Source organism: Archocentrus centrarchus, chromosome 24 (assembly GCF_007364275.1).
Source record: "Archocentrus centrarchus isolate MPI-CPG fArcCen1 chromosome 24, fArcCen1, whole genome shotgun sequence".
Lineage (NCBI taxonomy): Eukaryota > Metazoa > Chordata > Actinopteri > Cichliformes > Cichlidae > Archocentrus > Archocentrus centrarchus.
In genome coordinates, this window is record NC_044369.1 from 4,930,451 (window position 1) to 4,946,516 (window position 16,066).

The 16,066-nt window shown below is 41.9% G+C and overlaps 1 non-coding gene across 1 annotated transcript; it reads right to left on the reverse strand.

Moving 5' to 3' along the window:
• Positions 1–15,777: 15,777 nt before the first annotated feature.
• Positions 15,778–15,850, reverse strand: trnaa-agc (transfer RNA alanine (anticodon AGC)). The gene has a single exon. It is a non-coding gene; the product is annotated as a tRNA-Ala (tRNA).
• Positions 15,851–16,066: the final 216 nt, after the last annotated feature.

A 16,066-nucleotide genomic window follows, 5' to 3' on the forward strand; every position in this document is an offset into this window, starting at 1 on the left:
CATACGTCTTTCTGGGATTACGTGCACTGTAGATGAACTCGAAGCACTCGATGTCCTTGTATCCGCAGATGTAACACTAGCTGCACTCGGGTCATCCGCTCATTGCTCTTGGTGGCGCTGTCACTTGGTGTTGGCTCTCACTGCGGTATTGTATCACTTCCTGTTCCTGTTTCGGAGCACAGTGTTTTGCTGTCTGTTAGCTGTTATATCTGTATAACTAGATTTATCTGGATAATAACATATTTTAGTGTAATCTTCACCTACTTTAAATAGCATACTCTTTGCTGAATCACCTGTATTCACATTACTCACTTTATTTGTTTTTAGAAATTCGCTAGCTTAGCTTAGCTAGTAGCTTAGCCCTTAGCCGACTCACTACCAGCATGGCTTCTTCTCCTGTCTCTCCTGCACTTTCCTGCTCTGGGTGTCACATGTTTAGTTACTCCTCGGCCTCCTTTAGCAGTAACGGTACTTGTAATAAATGTAGTCTGTTTGTAGCTCTGGAGGCCAGGCTTTCTGAACTGGAGACTCGGCTCCGCACCCTGGAAAATCCTACATCTAGCCAGGCCCCTGTAGCGGGTGCGGACCATGGTAGCTTAGCCACCGTTAGCTCCCCCCCAGCAGATCCCGAGCAGCAGGGAAAACAGGCCAGCTGGGTGACGGTGAGGAGGAAGCGTAGTCCTAAGCAGAAGCCCCGGGTACACCACCAACCTATTCACGTCTCTAACCGTTTTTCTCCACTCGGCGACACACCCGCCGAGGAACAAACTCTGGTTATTGGTGACTCTGTTTTGAGAAACGTGAAGCTAGAGACACCGGCGACCATAGTCAAATGTCTTCCAGGGGCCAGAGCAGGCGACATTCATGGAAATTTGAAACTGCTGGCTAAGGCTAATCGTAGATTTGGTAAGATCGTTATTCACGTCGGCAGTAATGACACCCGGTTACGCCAATCGGAGGTCACTAAAATTAATATTGACTCGGTGTGTAACTTTGCAAAAACGATGTCGGACTCTGTAGTTTTCTCTGGGCCCCTCCCCAATCAGACCAGGAGCGACATGTTTAGCCGCATGTTCTCCTTGAATCGCTGGCTGTCTGAGTGGTGTCCAAAAAACGACGTGGGCTTCATAGATAATTGGCAAAGTTTCTGGGGAAAACCTGGTCTTGTTAGGAGAGACGGCATCCATCCCACTTTGGATGGAGCAGCTCTCATTTCTAGAAATCTGGCCAAATTTATTAACCCTCCTAAAAACTGACTACCCAGAGTTGAGACCAGGAAGCAGAGTTGCAGTCTTACACGCCTCTCTGCAGCTTCTCTCCTCCTGCCATCCCCCCAAAACCCCATCCCCATAGAGTCGGTGCCTGCTCCCAGACCACCAAAAACCAAAGCTAAAATCAGCAAAAAACTATTTAAGCATAAAAATTCAAAAACAATAAATAATACAGCTTCATCAACTGCACCAAAGAATAAAACAATTAAATGTGGATTGTTAAACATTAGGTCTCTCTCTTCCAAGTCCCTATTAGTAAATGATTTAATAATTGATCAACGTATTGATTTATTCTGCCTTACAGAAACCTGGTTACAGCAGGATGAATATGTTAGTTTAAATGAATCAACACCCCCGAGTCACAGTAACTGTCAGAATGCTCGAAGCACAGGTCGAGGAGGAGGATTAGCTGCAATCTTCAATTCCAGCTTATTAATTAATCAGAGACCCAGACAAAGTTTTCATTCTTTTGAAAGCCTGACTCTTAGTCTTGTCCATCCTAATTGGGAAAATCAAAAACCTGTTTTATTTGTTATTATCTATCGTCCACCTGGTCCCTACTCAGAGTTTCTGTCTGATTTCTCAGACTTTTTATCTGATTTAGTGCTCAGTTCAGATAAAATAATTATAGTGGGTGATTTCAACATCCATGTAGATGCTGAGAATGACAGCCTCAACACTGCATTTAATCTATTGTTAGATTCAATTGGCTTCTCTCAAAATGTAAAGGAGCCCACTCACCACTTTAATCATACTCTGGATCTTGTCCTGACATATGGCATAGAAACTGAAGACTTAACAGTATTCCCTGAAAGCCCCCTCCTGTCTGATCATTTCTTAGTAACATTTACATTTACTTTAATGGATTACACAGCAGTGGGGAATAAGTTTAATTACAGTAGAAGTCTTTCTGAAAGTGCTGTAACTAAGTTTAAGGATCTAATTCCTTCATTGTTATGCTCTTCAGTGCCATGTGCCAACACAGTGCAGAGCAGCTACCTAAACTCTGCTCCCAGTGAGGTTGATTATCTCGTCAATAGTTTTACATCCTCACTGCGTACGACTTTGGATACTGTGGCTCCTCTGAAAAGGAAAGCTTCAAATCAGAAGTGCCTGACTCCGTGGTATAATTCACAAACGCACAGCTTAAAGCAGATAACCCGAAAGCTGGAGAGGGAATGGCGTCTCACTAAATTAGAAGATGCTCATTTAGCCTGGAAAAAGAGTTTGTTGCTCTATAAAAAAGCCCTCCGTAAAGCTAGGACATCTTACTATTCATCATTAATTGAAGAAAATAAGAACAACCCCAGGTTTCTTTTCAGCACTGTAGCCAGGCTGACAAAGAGTCAGAGCTCTGTAGAGCCGAGTATTCCTTTCACGTTAACTAGTAGTGACTTCATGGATTTCTTTACAAATAAAATTTTAGACATTCGAGAAAAAATTATTCATAACCATCTCAAAGATTATTCTTCATGTTCGGCTGTTTTCAGCACTGCTGGTATTTGTTTAGACTCTTTTGCTCCAGTTGATCTTTCAGAGTTAACTTCAATAGTTACTTCCTCCAAACCAGCAACATGTTTATTAGATCCCATTCCTACTAGACTGTTCAAAGAAGTCTTTCCAATTATTGATGCTTCAATCTTAAAAATGATCAATCAGTCTTTATTAGTTGGCTATGTACCACAGACCTTCAAGGTGGCTGTAATTAAACCTCTGCTTAAAAAGCCATCACTTGCCCAGCTGTCTTAGCTAATTATAGGCCAATCTCCAACCTTCCTTTTCTCTCAAAGATTCTTGAAAGAGTAGTTGTAAAACAGCTAACTGATCATCTGCAGAGGAACGGTTTATTTGAAGAGTTTCAGTCAGGTTTCAGAATTCATCACAGTACAGAAACAGCATTAGTGAAGGTTACAAATGATCTTCTTAGAGCCTCTGACAGTGGACTCATCTCTGTGCTTGTCCTGTTGGACCTCAGTGCAGCTTTTGATACTGTTGACCATAACATTTTATTACAGAGATTAGAGCATGCCATAGGTATTAAAGGTACTGCACTGCAGTGGTTTGAATCATATTTATCTCATAGACTCCAATTTGTTCATGTAAATGGGGAGTCTTCTTCACACACTAAGGTTAATTATGGAGTTCCACAGGGTTCTGTGCTAGGACCAATTTTATTTACATTATACATGCTTCCCTTAGGCAGTATTATTAGAAAGCGCTGCATCAATTTTCATTGTTATGCAGATGATACTCAGCTTTACCTATCAATGAAGCCAGATGACACACATCAATTAGTTAAACTGCAGGAATGTCTTAAAGATATTAAGGCCTGGATGACCTCTAATTTCCTGCTTCTAAATTCAGATAAAACTGAAATTCTTGTTCTCGGCCCCACAAATCTTAGAAACATGGTGTCTAACCAGATACTTACTCTGGATGGCATTACTTTGGCCTCCAGTAACACTGTGAGAAATCCTGGAGTCATTTTTGACCAGGATATGTCCTTCAATGCACATATTAAACAAATATGTAGGACCGCTTTTTTGCATTTGCGCAATATTTCTAAAATTAGAAACATCCTTTCTCAGAGTGATGCTGAAAAGCTCATTCATGCATTTATTACTTCTAGGCTGGATTATTGTAATTCATTATTATCAGGCTGTCCTAAAAGCTCCCTGAAAAGCCTTCAGCTGATCCAAAATGCTGCAGCTAGAGTACTGACAGGGACTAGAAAGAGAGAGCATATTTCTCCCATATTGGCTTCTCTTCATTGGCTCCCTGTTAAATCTAGAATAGAATTTAAAATTCTTCTCCTCACATACAAGGTCTTGAATAATCAGGCACCATCTTATCTCAAAGACCTCATAGTACCATATCACCCCAACAGAGCACTTCGCTCTCAGACTGCTGGCTTACTTGTGGTTCCTAGGATACTTAAGAGTAGAATGGGAGGCAGAGCCTTCAGCTTTCAGGCGCCTCTTCTGTGGAACCAGCTCCCAGCTTGGATTCAGGAGACAGACACCCTCTCTATTTTTAAGATTAGGCTTAAAACTTTCCTTTATGATAAAGCTTATAGTTAGGGCTGGATCAGGTGACCCTGAACCATCCCTTAGTTATGCTGCTATAGGCCTAGTCTGCTGGGGGGTTCACATAATGCACTGTTTCTCATTCACCTTATTTACTTTGTTTATACTCCACTCTGCATTTAATCATTAATTGATATTAATCTCTGGCTCTCTTCCACAGCATGTCTTTCTCTCCCCTCAGCCCAACCGGTCGCGGCACATGACTGCCCCACCCTGAGCCTGGTTCTGCTGGAGGTTTCTTCCTGTTAAAAGGGAGTTTTTCCTTTCCACTGTCGCCAAGTGCTTGCTCATAGGGGGTCGTTTTGACTGTTGGGTTTTCTCTGTATTATTGTAGGGTCTTTACCCACAATACAAAGCGCCTTGAGGCGACAGTTTGTTGTGATTTGGCGCTATATAAATAAAATTGAATTGAATTGAAAATGATGGTTGGCTCATAGTTGATCAGCACATTAGCTATCCAAAAACGCGGGTGTTCATTTCGGTCCAAAAACTTGCACAAAGCTGACTTAACTTTCACAGCCAGTCGATGAAAAGTATTCCGAAATACACGACTCGTCACCAATTTATGTTATGTTGCTCCCTTATAGTGTCAATAAGTAAACATTATTACTCGACACACAGAGCATGGAGGACAACTTCTTGCTGGTTCACTCGTTTGTTTATTATCCTACTGTTGCTATGGTTACATTCAGAACCCCTGTATGCCCTAGTGGCGGTCTGCCCCTCTGGTGGTAAGTATTGGTAGGACATCTCTAGGTTCATACATCACAACTACTTTTGATTTTACTTTTATATTTTACCTTAAAAATTGTCTACCTCGTCTTGTTTGGTATAATTTTTTTATGCACAACCTCACATGTCTGACATTCCATCCATCCATCTATCCATTTTCTTCCACTTATCCGGGGCCAGGTCATGGGGGCAGCAGCCTAAGCAGAAAAGTTCAGACCTCTCTCTCCCCAGCTTCCTCCACCAGCTAATCCAGGGGGACCCCAAAGCGTTCTCAGGCCAGCCAAGAGACAGAATCTTTCCAGTGTGTCCTGGGTCTGTCCCAGTAGGACATGCTCGGAACACCTCACCCAAGTGGCGCCCAGGAAGCATCCTAGTCAGATGCCTGAACCCCCTCAACTGACTCCTTTTGATGTGGAGGAGCAGCGGCTCTACTTTGAGCCCCTCTCAAACGGCTGCACTCACTTTATCTCTGAGGGAGAGGCCAGCCAACCTTCAGAGGAAGCTCATATCTGCTGTTTGTATTGGCAAGCTCATTTTTTTCAGTCACTACCCAAAGTACATAACCAGAGGAATCACATTATTCCTCTTGAATCCAAGGTTCGACTAACAGAGGGACCATCCTGGCATAGACCTTACCAGGGAGGCTGAGGAGTGTGATCCCACTGATAGTTGGAGCACACCCTCCAGTCTCCCTTCTGAAAGATTGGGACCACCACCCCAGTCTGCCAATCCAGTGCCACTGCCCCAGATCTCCACACGATGTTGCAGAGGCGTGTCAACCAAGACAGCCCCACAACATCCAGAGCCTTCAGGAACTCAGGGTGACTCTCATCCACGCCAGGGGCCCTGCCACCAAGGAGCTGTTTAACCACCTCTGTGACCTCACCCCCAGTGATGGGTGAGTCATCCCCCTCACCTCCAGTAACCACCATCTGGTTCAGGATTACCACCGCGACAGGCACCAACTGTCATATGTGGCTTTGTGGGGTCGGAACCAAATGCAGGATGCACGAGACAAAATTAAATTGTGAGGCAGCTTTAATTCTGAAATCTCACAGGATACAAAACTCAAAATACAAAATCCTAAACTCAACCAAGGCTGTACAAAAGACAAAATAACAATCCTGGGAAAAAAAGGGAAAAACACTAAACAGGGGAACAGACAGCTCGGGCAAACAGATGAGGACGCAACAAAGAACAGAGGAAAAACTGAGGGCTTAAATCAGGGGTGGCCAAACTACTGTCAGTGGGCCACATGTGGCCCATTGGTCGTTTAATCCAGCCTGCCAAAGATTGGTGCATAACTGCCCAAATCAAATCCTGTCATAATTATGACTGATGTCGAGGATCCTAAGAATTGCTGCAACAAAACTAACACCAGGCTTCGATGTGCTGGTAAAAACAACACTGTTCCCACTAAATGTAAATGTAAGTATTAACACTGTAACACCTTTTTTACATTTATGTTTGATATGTATGCATGTGGTGTTGGCCCGGCCCCTCTGTCAAATTTCAGAAAGTCAATGTGGCTCCAGAGCCAAAAAGTTTGCCCATCCCTGGCTTAAATACACAAAAGGAAATTATGGAGAGTGAAGACAGCAGGGAACAACAGGTGAACCAAATGAAATTAATAACACAAAGGACGCAAAACCAAACACTTGGGACTGTCAAAATAAAACAGGAAGTGCCCAACCATGACATACATGCAGACTTTACAGAACACAGAAGCACAAACATAAAAGGGATACGAACATACTGCCACTCAGACGGGATCTAAGGGACAAGAGACAAGAAAGGAAAACTAAAGTCAGGATAAATAAGAACACAGAAAAATACAGAAATGCAAAGGTGAAAAATGAACCAAAACACAAAACGCTGGGTGAAATCCCAGGATCATGATACCAACCACCTTGCAGCCACAGCTCTGAGCAGCAGCTTCAAAAAAGGAGATGCAGAACAAGGTCCATTCGGATTAAATGTCCTTAGCCTCCCTTGGAATGCTTTTAAAGTTCTGCTGGAGGGGGGAGTTGAAGATCTCGCAGACTGGGGCCTCTGCCAGGCATTCCCAGCGCACCCTCACAATATGTTTAAGTGCACCAGGTCTGTCCAGCATCCTCCCCTACTACCTGATCCAACTCACCACCAGGAGGTGATCAGTTGATAGCTCAGCTCCTCTCTTTACCTGAGCTTCCCGAACATATGGATGCAGATCTGATGATACGATTGAAAACTTGATCAGCTTCTAGGTGCAGGTCCTCTTCTGCTTCTCTTGCCTGTAGTATGCCGCAAGGTTCTTCAGCTTTCAGGCCCCTCTTCTGTGGAACCAGCTCCCAGCTTGGATTCAGGAGACAGACACCCTCTCTATTTTTAAGATTAGGATGACTGTTGGGTTTATTCTGTAATTATTGTAGGGTCATTACCTTACAGTATAAAGTGCCTTGAGGTGCATGTTTGTTGTGAGCTGGTGCTGTATAAATAAAATTGAATTGAAAAGGTTGAAGCAGTATTGTAAAAAAAATTAATAATCAACTTTAACCCTCCAGCATTAATAACGGTTAAGTTCAGGGGACAATGAAGTGGTATGAAGCGGGCCCCAAATCAAATCTTGCTTAGGGCCCCTTCAAGGCTTGGACCCCTCTGCTGTAGGCGAAGACAGCAGCAGCAGAGAGGAGCAGCCAGAGATGCAGGCTTTGGAAACCGAGGGACAGAGTGAACAGGAAAGTGTAGTACGTAAGCAGGTAGTAATGTTAGAATAATACAGGGACTTTGAGGTAATGGAGGTAACGTTAGCTCTATTACATGAGAATGATGAGCAATGGCAATTGATTAGTATCAATATTTATTGGTATTTGCATACTTTCCAAAATCTGGCAGCCACGGCACCTTAATCTGATAAAATAGCAAACGGTCAAGGCTGAGAAGTGTTGGATCAGCAGCAAGTGTCCATTTTAGGCTACATCATAGCATTTTAGATAATTAGGTTAAAGGTGTGCTGAAAGGCTGCACAGTAGTTTGAATTTGTAGCCTCTATGCTGGTTAATCATGTTTTAAAAAGTAATAAATGCAAAATAAAAGATTTTTTTTAAAAAGCTAAGTAAAAACTCTGCAATTTAAGCATTACTAGCATAGTCCTGGAGTGGTGGCCTAGGGGAGAAGAAGAGGGTTCGTCACTGAGAGGACCCTGGTTCAAATCCTCGGGCTGGCATCACTGTGGGTCCCTGAGCAAGCCCACCCCCCCAGGTTGCTCCCCGGGCGCCCTTTGGCTGCCCCCTGCTCCATGCTGTGCTGTGTGTACTACATACTCCATGTGTGTGATGGGTTAAATGCAGAGAATGAATTTCACTGCATGTAAATGTATGTGACAAATAAAGCTCTTTCTTCTTCTTCTTCTTCTACTAAACTAAGTGTAAAAAAGTATAAAAAAATTATTAGCAAAAGGTATGCCCACATTGATTAAGAGTAAGACAGTGTCAAATGCTTTTAAGGCATAATTGTGGGCCGGTCTAAGCCAAAAATGCCAGAGCCGATTTTTTGCCCCAGTCCAGCCCTGTCTGTGTTAGGTCTGTGTCTGTTATGTTTCACGTCCTGTTTTATTTTGGCAGTCCCGTGTTCCCTGTGTTTTGTGTTGAGTCAGTCACGGCTTGCCGTTGTGCGGGCAGGAAGGAGGACCCCAAAACGCAGAGCTCCGGGATGGGTGTAAGTCACTCACATGCTTTATTTGCACAAATACACAGAAATACAGGAGCTCTCCCCGGCATACACCAAACGGGGGAGAGACGTGAAACCAACTGGGCTTTACTCGAACAGACGAACATGCAAGACAGCAGCGAACAACCAATGACCACACAACCACACAGAGAAAACACAAGACTTATATACACAGGAGGTAATGAACAAATGGGAAACAGCTGGGAGGGAAATACAGGAAACAAACTAAACCCGAGGCGCACAGACCAAGAACCTACCAAAATAAAACAGGAAGAAACCTAACATTGTACACACAGACTAAACATCTAGGGACAACACATAAGCACAGGAAGACAGAAACCATAATAAAACAGAACTATACAACAAGAACCAAAAACACTGGGCCACCGGCCCAGGACCATGACAGTCTTACTTCCTGTGTCATTATTTTCATTCAGGTTCAATCCTTCAAATGTAAAAAGATGATCAGACTTTTTTAATATAAATGGTTGTTTTTGTATTTCAAGCTGCTTTTCTGTTAGTCTCATTGAATGATGTGTATTTAAGTCTGACTCTCGTCTTGTATTGTGTCCAGTATGAGTTTAACATGTCTTTCATGATCTTTAAATAGAATCTGTGTCAATATCCTCTTTATTATTCTTCATCATAATGTAATCTGGAAATAAAATGTATTTGCTCCGTATGCAGCTCCGGAGCCGCATGCAGCTCATCCAGGCTTAATCTGCGTCTCTGTGCGGCTCGCGGAAGTAAATTATAAGTATCCAGTTGAAGTGCATTTTATTTTTCTCAGTTCGGTTTTTGTTGTAGTTTTAAATTGGAACATTAGTGTGATCATGAAATATTAAAATAAAATCATTTTATTTATTTATTTTAGTTTCTCAATATATGTGTCACTCGCGGTAACCGCTACCGGTAGCGGCTATCGGCTTCCGCTAGTATTTGCGGCTTTTCCGTGTAAACCGGGTTTAAATGGCTCTTTCCGGATTACGGGTTGCCGACCCCTGGCCTCGGGTCTGGAACCAGTTTCCTGGAGAAAGGCTGGACTCTGTTCATGAGCTTGACACCTCTCACCAAGGGCGTCAAGCTCAGGTGGGTATGCTTGTACCCTCTAGACTTGCTGCCTGTACATCAGAGTATGTTGAGAGGGTTGCTTCCTGCACCTTCAAGAACAGATCCTGATTGTGCTTGTGCACCAAATGAGAATTCAGAGTACCCTCCTTTCCAGCACCCTGGCATAGACCTTCCTGGGGAAGCCGAGGACTGTGATCCCCCGATAGTTGGAGCACACCCTCTGGTCCCCCTTCTTAATGATGGGGACCACCACCCTGGTCTGCCAATCCAGGGGCACTGCCCCAGATCTCCATGCTACGTTGCAGCCAAAACAGCCTCATAACATCCAGAACTTTCAGGAAGTCAGGGCAAATCTCATCCACACCAGGAGCCCTGCCACCAAAGAGTTGTTTAACTACCTTAGTGACCTCACCCCCAGCGATGGGCGAGTCGTCCCATTCGTGCCAGACTCTGCATCCACTACAGAAGGTGTGTCAGTGGGATTAAAGAAGTCCTCAAAGTATTCTGTCCAGTGCCTGACTAGCCTCTGTTGGAGTCAGTAGTGCTTCGAGGCCATCACAAAGTCTTTTTCCATGGCCTCACTGAACCTCTCCCACACTTGAGTTTTTCCCTTCAGCCACCAAGCGAGCCATGTTCCACTTGGCCTGTTTCTACTCGTCAGCTGCCTCCAAAGTCCCAGAGGCTAACCAAGCTCGATAGTACTCCTTCTTCAGCTTGATGGCTCCCTTCACCTCTGGTGTCACCATCTGGTTCAAAGATTACCACCATGACAGATACCAACCACCTTGCAGCCACAGCTCTGAGCAGCAGCCTCAACAATGGAGGTGTGGAACGTGGTCCATTCTGAGTTGAGGTCCTCAGCCTCCCTCAGAATGCTGTTGAAGTTTTGCTGGAGGTGGGAATTCTGTGAGTTCAGTCATAGCAGTCGACAGATGAAGGGCACTACTCCACTATTGTTTGTGTTAAACAGAATAAATCAACCTTGAGGATGCCATTCAACACCTCGTGATAAGCATTTGTATTTCTGATGTTTAACTGGTTGTTGTTATTAGAGTCAAATCTCAAGCGGTCTGCTCCTGTTGTGTTCCTGCAGAAACACTTCCTGTTCAGAAATTTTTTCAGATTAACAGGGAGGAACATGTGGGTTTGGACCACTTAAATATCTGCTGTATTTCCTATAGCTGCAGCTGTATAATCTAATCATCTCTGAGACACAGAGAGTCAGACTGTGGTGGGTGAGGAGTTTGACCCTTCAACTGTCAGTTCTTACGTGCTGTTTGTTTTCTAATATTCAAAGAAAGAGAAGATACATTCATGGAAAGATTTATCTTAACTAACAATCTTCACACATTCAACTTCCTCAGTCATCCTTCTAAATTTCATGGTGTCAAAAACGTCATTGTCACAAATACACTGTGCGAAGGGACACGATGTGCAGCTGCTGAGTCTGAATATAAGTTCTCTTTATAATAATAGCACTTTATAAAAAGCAACTTCACGCGCACCGGGGCAGCTCAGTGGATGAGCAGCCAATCGTGTATGCCACGTGTCTTTACCTGCGTGTCTTCCCCTCTTTGTCTCACCCCACTTTCCTGTCTCTCTTCACTGTGCACTATTTAATAAAAAGGGGAAAAAAAAAAATCAACTTGATATATTTCAGAGATGTGAAAAGCTGACACATGAAACATTAATATCACAAAAAGAAAAGAGACCTGGAAATCGCTAATGTTGTGGTGAGGAAATGACTGATGACAGGAAGTACGATCATCTTAAAGAGTCGTCAGTTCAGAGACTGTGACAGTCGAGATCCGGAACAAGGAAGAAGTGAGACAGAGAAGCACGATGGATGAATTCAGATGGATTCAAATGTTTTTATGTCTGATGCTGATGATTCAGATTGCAGGTAAGGATACAGGAAACATTTAATAGCAGGAAACTAAATGTTATCAATATTATTACAATCAGTGACCTTTACAGTAAATAAGACAGCTGAGCATGCTCTGTGGTTTTAGGGCAGCATGGGACATGTTTATAAACTTGTGTCTAAAATCATAAAAAGTGCTGTATTCTAATTTATTTTTCATATTTCTCTTCAATATTCAACAGCATCAGTAAAGGAAACGTTCATTTTTATGAAACTTGGAGATGACGTCACTCTGCCTTGTCTAAATGTGATAGATGACCAGAATAACTGTGATGGTACTACGTGGATCTTTGGTTCAAGAAACAAACCAACAGTAGAGCTGATCAGACTTGGACAGATTGGTGAAGAAGCCAAAACTCAATCAGACAGACTGAGTGTTACAGCGAACTGTTCTCTGGATATAAAGAAGCTCAGAGTTGAGGATGTTGGTCGTTATCACTGTGAACAATACAAAGTAGAACAAACTCCACACACTCTGGTTCATCAGTCTGTGGTTCTTCTCTCTGTTATTATCTGTGAGTATTTACATCAAAATGTTTTCAGTTCAAACTCTTTTTACAGTAATTGTCTAATTTGTGCTGTCTTTGTCTCACATTATCACATTATGTTCACCAGTGACTGAACACAAGGACACTAATAAGGTGACATTAAACTGCTCTGTGCTGACTTATAAAAAGTGTTATCACACAGTGAAGTGGCTGCTTAAAGGTCAACATGTGGACAAAGATAACAATCAAATGATGACCTCACAGACTGACTGCTCCACCTCTGTGACTTTTCTGGATTCTCACTATTTATACTCATCAAGAGATAACACAGTGAAGTGTGAAGTGACTGATACTGACACAGGAAGAGTGCAGCTGTTTACCTTCAGCCCTCAGCCCTCAGGCGAGGAAACAGGTGAGATCATCATCAACTGTTTAAGATGATTAAAATCACCTCAAACATTTATTTGATGGATTTTAACTTTTGATGCAAAAGATTTTTTCTTTAATTTGCAACAGATGAAAACCTTTTGTGTTCAATTTATTCAGGTGACACAAGAACAACAAAGAAACCAACTGAAAGCACAAAATCTGAAACAACCACAACAACAACTGATGATCCTTCAGACTGGAAAGGTGACTCAATACAGTATCTTTGATTTACTGAATGTATTTTATTGATTTATTGATTTATTACATTTTTATGGGATTTGTTAAAATGAATTCTGAGATAAAACAGCTTAAAGTAATTGGACATTTATCTTTAGCTTTACATTATGTAACCTTTTGGTACAGCAGTGTTTATTTTTAACAGGTTTTTAACATATATTTCTGTCGGTGTCAGTCAGTAAAATCAGGCATCTGAATTCAAACCTTCTTGCTGTTCGTAGGATTTCCTCTTTCATTAGATCTGTAATAAACTGACTTTTTTCACATAAATTAGCAGAAAACATGTCTCTGCTTATGCGTGTTTATATTTTTCTGTGCATACAACATCATACAAAGTGATTGTGTATAAACAGAATGCCACTTTAGCTGTATTTTTGCACATTTGCAGCTACATGAAAACATTGAAAATTTTGAGAAAAATTCACCCATAAGTTTATAAGTTTGTTTCTTTCCTTCTTGTCAGATATCCACTGGTACATCATTGCAGCTGTGGGTTCAGTCTCACTCTTGATAATAGTTGTGATTTTTGTCGGCTGGAAGAGAAATAAAGGTGAGAACATTTACAGATAAAAACTTTTTAGTTTTACTGTCAGTTTTAGAGACTGTTTATTTTTTCTTTCCAGGAAAAAAAACACAGATGGATGGAGCTGTTGTGAGTTTTAATATAAATAATTAAACGCTTGTGTAACTGGCATTAAATAAACACCAAATCAGCTCATCTATGAGGAGGTTTAACAAGAACTAAACTGCCTTCATGGAGACAGTTTTAAATCCAGATGTAACTGAACTGTGTCTGTTTTTCAGGGACTGAGTTTAAATCCTGCTGCTCCACAAACCAGTCAGGACTTGGTGAGATCACACACACACACACACACACACACACACACACACACACACACACACACACACACACACACACACACACACACACACACACACACACACAAAAAAAAAAACCACACTACACCCAGAGCAGAGTTAAAATCACTTCTTCTTTGTGTTCTCTAAATATAAATCCACAAGACTCTCTGTGACTTTGATGCTCCTAAAATAATTTAGTGCTGAAAGTGATAAAATAATGTATAAAGTTATTGTTACATGACACATCATGGCACATCATGGCACACACTGTGATGCTTTTTGTCAATTTTTGACCAATAAATCATGAAGTTGACCTTGAAGACCTTGATGGATGTCAGCCAAGTTTAAATGGATTCTTAACATGACCCCGCTCTACACCCTTAAAAGGTTTTATCAGAATTCATTCAAACGTTTTCAGGCGTCTGTGTTTACAATCAGAACGACACACAACCGTTACCAGCAACATAACCTGCATGGCAGAGGTAACAGTGTGGTACTCGTCCTGTTAGTGGAACACTGGATCAGCTCTTGACCCTCTCAAGTTTATTCGAGTGTGTGTGGGAGTTTGTCTATCCAGTCAATGTGTGTTTTGTGGACTTTGAGAGAGCATTTGAGTGTGTCCCTCAGGGGATCCTGTGGGATGTGCTTCAGGGCTGTGGGGTATTAGATCCTTTGTTGAGGGTTATCTGATCCCTGTATGAATTTCTGGCAACAAGTCAAACTGCTGCACCCTCAAAAATGACGACTGTTGGTTAGAGAAGCATTTGTCTCTCCTTCTTTTTCTGCACGTGCAGAAAAACTGAATTTCTAAGCAACTGAAACAGCCTCATTAACAGGCGGATAAAATAATATATGCTGAGCACAGTGTTCTAGACAGCTAGACAGCTCTCTGTCTTCAACAATATTTTTCTGTCCTTGTTTGTATGTGGATTTCTTTAAAACATGTGTTGATCATAGTTATTGATAGTTTGGTATAATAAGTAGCCTTGTTTAGAATTGTGCAGAGAATTTTTGCAGCATCGTTTCAGATATGACGATTGCAAAAGTGGCCAGTAGGTGGCGATGGGTGTCAGATTGTTTCAGTGCCTTGATACAATTCTGGCACAATTGTTTCAAATGTTTCAGTATTTCACAAGCGTCCCTTTGCACATCACTGTTATTATTATTATTAGAGGTAGTAGTAGCAGCAATAATACTAATTATAATAATTCAAACTTCTGTGGCAAAATTATTTTTGGTATAAATATGAGATAAATAAAGCATTTCCCATCTCGTCATCATCCATATGTCTGCATGTTCATATCTGTGTAGGTGGATCCGGAAGTTTCCTACGCTACCATCAGTTTCACCAGGACCCCCCGCAGAGCCCGGGTAAGCTGTAGCAAGAACAAACAGTGTTGACAGAGGGTCTCAGCTACACACGGTGCTTTATTTTTGTAATATTTACAACTCTAACAATGTTAGAAATGTATATTTTTAAGATAGATAGATAGATCTCTTTATTGTCATTGTTACAAGAACAACGAAATTAAAAGTGCCATCAGTCGGTGCCATAATAATAAAATTATAGCTATAGTAACTAATCATTTGCACACAACATAAGAAATAAATAACAAATAACTAACATTCTCATGCACATCTTTCGTGTCGATTTTGTGGGTTGTTTGAAATTGCATTTAGTTTGGTTATTGCTGTGGGATAGAAACTGTCTCTGAGTCGGTTTGTTTTTGTTCTTAATGCTCTGAAGGCAACAGTGCAAACAAAGAGTGAGATTAAAACCATGGTTACTGCATAAAAAACATAGGAAACCATGGTGGATTGTAGTAAGTGTTATATTAACACATATTTCTAACATTGTCAAATGTATTTTAAGCCACTTATGAGGTGGGTCTGGGGGTCTGAAACGAACCAAACTTGTATGTATCGTGTGAGATAGATCCTTGATCCCGGTGGAGGGTTAAGGAAAACTTTGGAGGATGCGGGCATCGATCCCGCTACCTCTCGCATGCTAAGCGAGCGCTCTACCATTTGAGCTAATCCCCCGTTCTGCTTTACGATGTAAGTCATCTGTAAGGAAAGTTACATTAAAGCTACATGAAACTTCATGGAACGTCATGAACAGGTTGAGCACAGGCAAATAAAGAGTCGGTCATATGTTGGAGTTGATCCAGATCACTTTCTTTAAAATTGCAAAATAAGGCACTGAACAAGGGAAGATGCGCCCCCCCCCCCCCGAACTGAGGGGGGAAAGTTTTGTGC